Raw genomic sequence first — 12,993 nt, forward strand, 5'->3', positions numbered from 1 at the left:
CACCTGACATTCACCCCCGCTCTACACCGTTCACCTGACATACACCCCCGCTCTACACCGTTCACCTGACATACACCCCCGCTCTACACCGTTCACCTGACATACACCCCCGCTCTACACCGTTCACCTGACATACACCCCCGCTCTACACCCTTCACCTGACATACACCCCCGCTCTACACCGTTCACCTGACATACACCCCCGCTCTACACCGTTCACCTGACATACACCCCCGCTCTACACCGTTCACCTGACATACACCCCCGCTCTACACCATTCACCTGACATACACCCCCGCTCTACACCGTTCACCTGACATACACCCCCGCTCTACACCGTTCACCTGACATACACCCCCGCTCTACACCGTTCACCTGACATTCACCCCCGCTCTACACCATTCACCTGACATACACCCCCGCTCTACACCATTCACCTGACATACACCCCCGCTCTACACCGTTCACCTGACATACACCCCCCGCTCTACACCGTTCACCTGACATACACCCCCGCTCTACACCATTCACCTGACATTCACCCCCGCTCTACACCGTTCACCTGACATACACCCCCGCTCTACACCGTTCACCTGACATACACCCCCGCTCTACACCATTCACCTGACATACACCCCCGCTCTACACCGTTCACCTGACATACACCCCCGCTCTACACCGTTCACCTGACATACACCCCCGCTCTACACCGTTCACCTGACATACACCCCCGCTCTACACCGTTCACCTGACATACACCCCCGCTCTACACCGTTCACCTGACATTCACCCCCGCTCTACACCGTGCACCTGACATTCTCCCCCGCTCTACACCGTTCACCTGACATTCTCCCCCGCTCTACACCGTTCACCTGACATACACCCCCGCTCTACACCGTTCACCTGACATTCACCCCCGCTCTACACCGTTCACCTGACATACACCCCCGCTCTACACCCTTCACCTGACATACACCCCCGCTCTACACCGTTCACCTGACATACACCCCCGCTCTACACCGTTCACCTGACATACACCCCCGCTCTACACCCTTCACCTGACATACACCCCCGCTCTACACCGTTCACCTGACATACACCCCCGCTCTACACCGTGCACCTGACATACACCCCCGCTCTACACCGTTCACCTGACATACACCCCCGCTCTACACCGTTCACCTGACATACACCCCCGCTCTACACCGTTCACCTGACATTCACCCCCCGCTTTACACCGTTCACCTGACATACACCCCCCGCTCTACACCGTTCACCTGACATACACCCCCGCTCTACACCGTTTACCTGACATTCACCCCCGCTCTACACCGTTCACCTGACATACACCCCCGCTCTACACCGTTCACCTGACATACACCCCCGCTCTACACCGTTCACCTGACATACACCCCCGCTCTACACCCTTCACCTGACATACACCCCCACTCTACACCGTTCACCTGACATACACCCCCGCTCTACACCGTTCACCTGACATACACCCCCGCTCTACACCCCTCACCTGACATACACCCCCGCTCTACACCGTTCACCTGACATACACCCCCACTCTACACCCTTCACCTGACATACACCCCCCGCTCTACACCGTTCACCTGACATACACCCCCGCTCTACACCGTTCACCTGACATACACCCCCGCTCTACACCCTTCACCTGACATACACCCCCACTCTACACCGTTCACCTGACATACACCCCCGCTCTACACCGTTCACCTGACATACACCCCCCGCTCTACACCCCTCACCTGACATACACCCCCACTCTACACCGTTCACCTGACATTCACCCCCGCTCTACACCGTTCACCTGACATACACCCCCGCTCTACACCGTTCACCTGACATACACCCCCGCTCTACACCGTTCACCTGACATACACCCCCGCTCTACACCATTCACCTGACATACACCCCCGCTCTACACCGTTCACCTGACATTCACCCCCGCTCTACACCGTTCACCTGACATTCTCCCCCGCTCTACACCGTTCACCTGACATACACCCCCGCTCTACACCGTTCACCTGACATACACCCCCGCTCTACACCGTTCACCTGACATACACCCCCGCTCTACACCGTTCACCTGACATACACCCCCACTCTACACCGTTCACCTGACATACACCCCCGCTCTACACCGTTCACCTGACATACACCCCCCGCTCTACACCGTTCACCTGACCTACACCCCCGCTCTACACCGTTCACCTGACATACACCCCCGCTCTACACCGTTCACCTGACATTCACCCCCGCTCTACACCGTTCACCTGACATTCTCCCCCGCTCTACACCGTTCACCTGACATACACCCCCGCTCTACACCGTTCACCTGACATACACCCCCGCTCTACACCGTTCACCTGACATACACCCCCGCTCTACACCGTTCACCTGACATACACCCCCGCTCTACACCGTTCACCTGACATAGACCCCCGCTCTACACCGTTCACCTGACATACACCCCCGCTCTACACCCTTCACCTGACATACACCCCCGCTCTACACCATTCACCTGACATACACCCCCCGCTCTACACCGTTCACCTGACATACACCCCCGCTCTACACCGTTCACCTGACATACACCCCCGCTCTACACCGTTCACCTGACATACACCCCCGCTCTACACCGTTCACCTGACATACACCCCCGCTCTACACCGTTCACCTGACATACACCCCCGCTCTACACCGTTCACCTGACATACACCCCCGCTCTACACCGTGCACCTGACATACACCCCCGCTCTACACCGTTCACCTGACATTACCCCCCGCTCTACACCGTTCACCTGACATACACCCCCGCTCTACACCGTTCACCTGACATACACCCCCGCTCTACACCGTTCACCTGACATTCACCCCCGCTCTACACCGTTCACCTGACATACACCCCCGCTCTACACCGTTCACCTGACATACACCCCCGCTCTACACCGTTCACCTGACATACACCCCCGCTCTACACCGTTCACCTGACATACACCCCGCTCTACACCGTTCACCTGACATACACCCCCGCTCTACACCGTGCACCTGACATACACCCCCGCTCTACACCGTTCACCTGACATACACCCCCGCTCTACACCGTTCACCTGACATTCACCCCCCGCTCTACACCATTCACCTGACATACACCCCCGCTCTACACCGTTCACCTGACATTAACCCCCGCTCTACACCGTTCACCTGACATTAACCCCCGCTCTACACCGTTCACCTGACATTAACCCCCGCTCTACACCGTTCACCTGACATACACCCCCGCTCTACACCGTTCACCTGACATACACCCCCGCTCTACACCGTTCACCTGACATACACCCCCGCTCTACACCGTGCACCTGACATACACCCCCGCTCTACACCGTTCACCTGACATACACCCCCGCTCTACACCGTTCACCTGACATACACCCCCGCTCTACACCGTTCACCTGACATTCACCCCCGCTCTACACCGTTCACCTGACATACACCCCCGCTCTACACCGTTCACCTGACATACACCCCCGCTCTACACCGTTCACCTGACATACACCCCCGCTCTACACCGTTCACCTGACATACACCCCCGCTCTACACCGTTCACCTGACATTAACCCCCGCTCTACACCGTTCACCTGACATACACCCCCGCTCTACACCGTTCACCTGACATACACCCCCGCTCTACACCGTTCACCTGACACACACCCCCGCTCTACACCGTTCACCTGACATACACCCCCGCTCTACACCGTTCACCTGACATACACCCCCGCTCTACACCGTTCACCTGACATACACCCCCGCTCTACACCGTTCACCTGACATTCACCCCCGCTCTACACCGTTCACCTGACATACACCCCCGCTCTACACCATTCAACTGACATATACACCCCCGCTCTACACCGTTCACCTGACATACACCCCCGCTCTACACCGTTCACCTGACATACACCCCCACTCTACACCGTTCACCTGACATACACCCCCGCTCTACACCCTTCACCTGACATACACCCCCGCTCTACACCGTTCACCTGACATACACCCCCGCTCTACACCCTTCACCTGACATACACCCCCGCTCTACACCGTTCACCTGACATACACCCCCGCTCTACACCGTTCACCTGACATACACCCCCCGCTCTACACCGTTCACCTGACATACACCCCCGCTCTACACCATTCACCTGACATACACCCCCGCTCTACACCGTTCACCTGACATTAACCCCCACTCTACACCGTTCACCTGACATACACCCCCGCTCTACACCGTTCACCTGACCTACACCCCCGCTCTACACCATTCACCTGACATTAACCCCCACTCTACACCGTTCACCTGACATACACCCCCGCTCTACACCGTTCACCTGACCTACACCCCCGCTCTACACCCTTCACCTGACATACACCCCCGCTCTACACCGTTCACCTGACATTCACCCCCCGCTCTACACCCTTCACCTGACATACACCCCCGCTCTACACCCTTCACCTGACATACACCCCCGCTCTACACCGTTCACCTGACATACACCCCCGCTCTACACCGTTCACCTGACATACACCCCCGCTCTACACCGTTCACCTGACACACACCCCCGCTCTACACCGTTCACCTGACATACACCCCCGCTCTACACCGTTCACCTGACATACACCCCCGCTCTACACCGTTCACCTGACATTCACCCCCGCTCTACACCGTTCACCTGACATACACCCCCCACTCTACACCGTTCACCTGCCTGACATACACCCCCGCTCTACACCGTTCACCTGACATACACCCCCGCTCTACACCGTTCACCTGACATACACCCCCACTCTACACCGTTCACCTGACATACACCCCCGCTCTACACCGTTCACCTGACATACACCCCCCGCTCTACACCGTTCACCTGACATACACCCCCGCTCTACACCGTTCACCTGACATACACCCCCACTCTACACCATTCACCTGACATACACCCCCGCTCTACACCATTCACCTGACATACACCCCCGCTCTACACCGTTCACCTGTCATACACCCCCGCTCTACACCGTTCACCTGACATTCACCCCCGCTCTACACCGTTCACCTGACATTCACCCCCGCTCTACACCGTTCACCTGACATACACCCCCGCTCTACACCGTTCACCTGACATACACCCCCCGCTCTACACCGTTCACCTGACATTCACCCCCGCTCTACACCGTTCACCTGACATTCACCCCCGCTCTACACCGTTCACCTGACATTCACCCCCGCTCTACACCGTTCACCTGTCATACACCCCCGCTCTACACCGTTCACCTGACATACACCCCCGCTCTACACCGTTCACCTGACACACACCCCCGCTCTACACCGTTCACCTGACATTCACCCCCGCTCTACACCGTTCACCTGACATACACCCCCGCTCTACACCGTGCACCTGACATACACCCCCGCTCTACACCCTTCACCTGACATACACCCCCGCTCTACACCCCTCACCTGACATATACCCCCGCTCTACACCCCTCACCTGACATACACCCCCGCTCTACACCCTTCACCTGACATACACCCCCGCTCTACACCGTTCACCTGACATACACCCCCGCTCTACACCGTTCACCTGACATACACCCCCGCTCTACACCGTTCACCTGACATACACCCCCGCTCTACACCATTCACCTGACATACACCCCCGCTCTACACCATTCAACTGACATATACACCCCCGCTCTACACCGTTCACCTGACATACACCCCCCGCTCTACACCGTTCACCTGACATACACCCCCGCTCTACACCGTTCACCTGACATACACCCCCGCTCTACACCCTTCACCTGACATACACCCCCCGCTCTACACCGTGCACCTGACATACACCCCCGCTCTACACCGTTCACCTGACATACACCCCCACTCTACACCGTTCACCTGACATACACCCCCGCTCTACACCGTTCACCTGACATACACCCCCGCTCTACACCGTTCACCTGACATACACCCCCCCGCTCTACACCGTTCACCTGACCTACACCCCCGCTCTACACCGTTCACCTGACATACACCCCCGCTCTACACCGTTCACCTGACATTCACCCCCGCTCTACACCGTTCACCTGACATTCTCCCCCGCTCTACACCGTTCACCTGACATACACCCCCGCTCTACACCGTTCACCTGACATACACCCCCGCTCTACACCCTTCACCTGACATACACCCCCGCTCTACACCGTTCACCTGACATACACCCCCGCTCTACACCGTTCACCTGACATTCACCCCCGCTCTACACCGTTCACCTGACATACACCCCCGCTCTACACCGTTCACCTGACATACACCCCCGCTCTACACCGTTCACCTGACATACACCCCCGCTCTACACCGTTCACCTGACATACACCCCCGCTCTACACCGTTCACCTGACATAGACCCCCGCTCTACACCGTTCACCTGACATACACCCCCGCTCTACACCCTTCACCTGACATACACCCCCGCTCTACACCATTCACCTGACATACACCCCCCGCTCTACACCGTTCACCTGACATACACCCCCGCTCTACACCGTTCACCTGACATACACCCCCGCTCTACACCGTTCACCTGACATACACCCCCGCTCTACACCCTTCACCTGACATACACCCCCACTCTACACCGTTCACCTGACATTCACCCCCGCTCTACACCGTTCACCTGACATACACCCCCGCTCTACACCGTTCACCTGACATACACCCCCGCTCTACACCGTTCACCTGACATACACCCCCGCTCTACACCGTTCACCTGACATACACCCCCGCTCTACACCCTTCACCTGACATACACCCCCGCTCTACACCCCTCACCTGACATACACCCCCGCTCTACACCATTCACCTGACATTACCCCCCGCTCTACACCGTTCACCTGACATACACCCCCGCTCTACACCGTTCACCTGACATACACCCCCGCTCTACACCGTTCACCTGACATTCACCCCCGCTCTACACCGTTCACCTGACATACACCCCCGCTCTACACCGTTCACCTGACACATACACCCCCGCTCTACACCGTTCACCTGACATACACCCCCGCTCTACACCGTTCACCTGACATACACCCCCGCTCTACACCGTGCACCTGACATACACCCCCGCTCTACACCGTTCACCTGACATACACCCCCGCTCTACACCGTTCACCTGACATACACCCCCGCTCTACACCGTTCACCTGACATTCACCCCCCGCTCTACACCATTCACCTGACATACACCCCCGCTCTACACCGTTCACCTGACATTAACCCCCGCTCTACACCGTTCACCTGACATTAACCCCCGCTCTACACCGTTCACCTGACATTAACCCCCGCTCTACACCGTTCACCTGACATACACCCCCGCTCTACACCGTTCACCTGACATACACCCCCGCTCTACACCGTTCACCTGACATACACCCCCGCTCTACACCATTCACCTGACATACACCCCCGCTCTACACCATTCACCTGACATACACCCCCGCTCTACACCCCTCACCTGACATACACCCCCGCTCTACACCGTTCACCTGACATACACCCCCGCTCTACACCGTTCACCTGACATACACCCCCGCTCTACACCATTCAACTGACATACACCCCCGCTCTACACCGTTCACCTGACATACACCCCCGCTCTACACCGTTCACCTGACATACACCCCCGCTCTACACCGTTCACCTGACATACACCCCCGCTCTACACCGTTCACCTGACATACACCCCCGCTCTACACCGTTCACCTGACATACACCCCCGCTCTACACCGTTCACCTGACATACACCCCCCGCTCTACACCGTTCACCTGACATTCACCCCCGCTCTACACCGTTCACCTGACATTCACCCCCACTCTACACCGTTCACCTGACATACACCCCCGCTCTACACCGTTCACCTGACACACACCCCCGCTCTACACCGTTCACCTGACATTCACCCCCGCTCTACACCGTTCACCTGACATACACCCCCGCTCTACACCGTTCACCTGACATACACCCCCGCTCTACACCGTTCACCTGACATTCACCCCCGCTCTACACCGTTCACCTGACATTCACCCCCGCTCTACACCGTTCACCTGACATACACCCCCGCTCTACACCGTTCACCTGACATACACCCCCGCTCTACACCGTTCACCTGACATTCACCCCCGCTCTACACCGTTCACCTGACATACACCCCCACTCTACACCGTTCACCTGCCTGACATACACCCCCGCTCTACACCGTTCACCTGACATACACCCCCGCTCTACACCGTTCACCTGACATACACCCCCACTCTACACCGTTCACCTGACATACACCCCCGCTCTACACCGTTCACCTGACATACACCCCCCGCTCTACACCGTTCACCTGACATACACCCCCGCTCTACACCGTTCACCTGACATACACCCCCACTCTACACCATTCACCTGACATACACCCCCGCTCTACACCATTCACCTGACATACACCCCCGCTCTACACCGTTCACCTGACATACACCCCCGCTCTACACCGTTCACCTGACATTCACCCCCGCTCTACACCGTTCACCTGACATTCACCCCCGCTCTACACCGTTCACCTGACATACACCCCCGCTCTACACCGTTCACCTGACATACACCCCCCGCTCTACACCGTTCACCTGACATTCACCCCCGCTCTACACCGTTCACCTGACATTCACCCCCGCTCTACACCGTTCACCTGACATTCACCCCCGCTCTACACCGTTCACCTGACATTCACCCCCGCTCTACACCGTTCACCTGTCATACACCCCCGCTCTACACCGTTCACCTGACATACACCCCCGCTCTACACCGTTCACCTGACACACACCCCCGCTCTACACCGTTCACCTGACATTCACCCCCGCTCTACACCGTTCACCTGACATACACCCCCGCTCTACACCGTGCACCTGACATACACCCCCGCTCTACACCCTTCACCTGACATACACCCCCGCTCTACACCGTTCACCTGACATACACCCCCGCTCTACACCGTTCACCTGACATACACCCCCGCTCTACACCGTTCACCTGACATACACCCCCGCTCTACACCGTTCACCTGACATACACCCCCGCTCTACACCGTTCACCTGACATACACCCCCGCTCTACACCGTTCACCTGACATACACCCCCGCTCTACACCGTTCACCTGACATACACCCCCGCTCTACACCGTTCACCTGACATACACCCCCGCTCTACACCGTTCACCTGACATACACCCCCGCTCTACACCGTTCACCTGACATACACCCCCACTCTACACCGTTCACCTGACATACACCCCCGCTCTACACCGTTCACCTGACATACACCCCCGCTCTACACCGTGCACCTGACATACACCCCCGCTCTACACCGTGCACCTGACATACACCCCCGCTCTACACCGTTCACCTGACATACACCCCCGCTCTACACCGTTCACCTGACATACACCCCCGCTCTACACCGTTCACCTGACATACACCCCCGCTCTACACCGTTCACCTGACATACACCCCCACTCTACACCGTTCACCTGACATACACCCCCGCTCTACACCGTTCACCTGACATACACCCCCGCTCTACACCGTTCACCTGACATACACCCCCGCTCTACACCGTGCACCTGACATACACCCCCGCTCTACACCGTTCACCTGACATACACCCCCGCTCTACACCCTTCACCTGACATACACCCCCACTCTACACCGTTCACCTGACATTCACCCCCGCTCTACACCGTGCACCTGACATACACCCCCGCTCTACACCGTTCACCTGACATACACCCCCGCTCTACACCGTTCACCTGACATACACCCCCGCTCTACACCCTTCACCTGACATACACCCCCGCTCTACACCGTTCACCTGACATACACCCCCGCTCTACACCGTTCACCTGACATACACCCCCGCTCTACACCGTTCACCTGACATACACCCCCGCTCTACACCGTGCACCTGACATTCACCCCCGCTCTACACCGTTCACCTGACATACCCCCCCGCTCTACACCGTTCACCTGACATACACCCCCGCTCTACACCGTTCACCTGACATACACCCCCGCTCTACACCGTTCACCTGACATACACCCCCGCTCTACACCGTTCACCTGACATTCACCCCCGCTCTACACCGTTCACCTGACATACACCCCCGCTCTACACCCTTCACCTGACATACACCCCCCGCTCTACACCGTTCACCTGACATACACCCCCCGCTCTACACCGTTCACCTGACATTCACCCCCGCTCTACACCGTTCACCTGACATTCACCCCCGCTCTACACCGTTCACCTGACATACACCCCCGCTCTACACCCTTCACCTGACATACACCCCCCGCTCTACACCGTTCACCTGACATACACCCCCGCTCTACACCGTTCACCTGACATTCACCCCCCGCTCTACACCGTGCACCTGACATACACCCCCGCTCTACACCGTTCACCTGACATACACCCCCGCTCTACACCGTTCACCTGACATACACCCCCGCTCTACACCGTTCACCTGACATTCACCCCCACTCTACACCGTTCACCTGACATACACCCCCGCTCTACACCGTTCACCTGACATACACCCCCGCTCTACACCGTTCACCTGACATACACCCCCGCTCTACACCGTTCACCTGACATACACCCCCGCTCTACACCGTTCACCTGACATACACCCCCGCTCTACACCGTTCACCTGACATACACCCCCGCTCTACACCGTTCACCTGACATTCACCCCCACTCTACACCGTTCACCTGACATTCACCCCCGCTCTACACCGTTCACCTGACATACACCCCCGCTCTACACCGTTCACCTGACATACACCCCCGCTCTACACCGTTCACCTGACATTCACCCCCACTCTACACCGTTCACCTGACATACACCCCCGCTCTACACCGTTCACCTGACATACACCCCCGCTCTACACCGTTCACCTGACATACACCCCCCGCCCCTCCACCGTTCACCTGACATACACCCCCGCTCTACACCGTTCACCTGACATACACCCCCGCTCTACACCGTTCACCTGACATACACCCCCCGCTCTACACCGTTCACCTGACATTCACCCCCGCTCTACACCGTTCACCTGACACACACCCCCGCTCTACACCGTTCACCTGACATACACCCCCGCTCTACACCGTTCACCTGACATACACCCCCCGCTCTACACCGTTCACCTGACACACACCCCCGCTCTACACCGTTCACCTGACATACACCCCCGCTCTACACCGTTCACCTGACATACACCCCCGCTCTACACCCTTCACCTGACATACACCCCCGCTCTACACCCTTCACCTGACATACACCCCCGCTCTACACCCCTCACCTGACATACACCCCCCGCTCTACACCGTTCACCTGACATACACCCCCGCTCTACACCGTTCACCTGACATACACCCCCGCTCTACACCCTTCACCTGACATTCACCCCCACTCTACACCGTTCACCTGACATTCACCCCCGCTCTACACCGTTCACCTGACATACACCCCCGCTCTACACCGTTCACCTGACATACACCCCCGCTCTACACCGTTCACCTGACATTAACCCCCACTCTACACCGTTCACCTGACATACACCCCCGCTCTACACCGTTCACCTGACACACACCCCCGCTCTACACCGTTCACCTGACATACACCCCCGCTCTACACCGTTCACCTGACCTACACCCCCGCTCTACACCGTTCACCTGACATTCACCCCCACTCTACACCGTTCACCTGACATACACCCCCGCTCTACACCGTTCACCTGACATTCACCCCCACTCTACACCGTTCACCTGACATTCACCCCCCGCTTTACACCGTTCACCTGACATACACCCCCGCTCTACACCGTTCACCTGACATACACCCCCCGCTCTACACCGTTCACCTGACACATACACCCCCGCTCTACACCGTTCACCTGACATTCTCCCCCACTCTACACCGTTCACCTGACATACACCCCCACTCTACACCGTTCACCTGACATTCACCCCCGCTCTACACCGTTCACCTGACATACACCCCCGCTCTACACCGTTCACCTGACATACACCCCCGCTCTACACCCCTCACCTGACATACACCCCCGCTCTACACCGTTTACCTGACATACACCCCCGCTCTACACCGTTCACCTGACATACACCCCCACTCTACACCGTGCACCTGACATACACCCCCGCTCTACACCGTTCACCTGACATACACCCCCACTCTACACCGTTCACCTGACATTCACCCCCGCTCTACACCGTGCACCTGACATACACCCCCGCTCTACACCGTTCACCTGACATACACCCCCGCTCTACACCGTTCACCTGACATACACCCCCGCTCTACACCGTTCACCTGACATACACCCCCGCTCTACACCGTTCACCTGACATACACCCCCGCTCTACACCGTTCACCTGACATACACCCCCACTCTACACCGTTCACCTGACATACACCCCCGCTCTACACCGTTCACCTGACATTCACCCCCGCTCTACACCGTTCACCTGACATTCACCCCCGCTCTACACCGTTCACCTGACATTCACCCCCGCTCTACACCGTTCACCTGACATACACCCCCGCTCTACACCGTTCACCTGACATACACCCCCGCTCTACACCCCTCACCTGACATACACCCCCGCTCTACACCGTTTACCTGACATACACCCCCGCTCTACACCGTTCACCTGACATACACCCCCACTCTACACCGTGCACCTGACATACACCCCCGCTCTACACCGTTCACCTGACATACACCCCCACTCTACACCGTTCACCTGACATTCACCCCCGCTCTACACCGTGCACCTGACATACACCCCC

Source organism: Rana temporaria, unplaced genomic scaffold (genome assembly GCF_905171775.1).
Source record: "Rana temporaria unplaced genomic scaffold, aRanTem1.1, whole genome shotgun sequence".
NCBI lineage: Eukaryota > Metazoa > Chordata > Amphibia > Anura > Ranidae > Rana > Rana temporaria.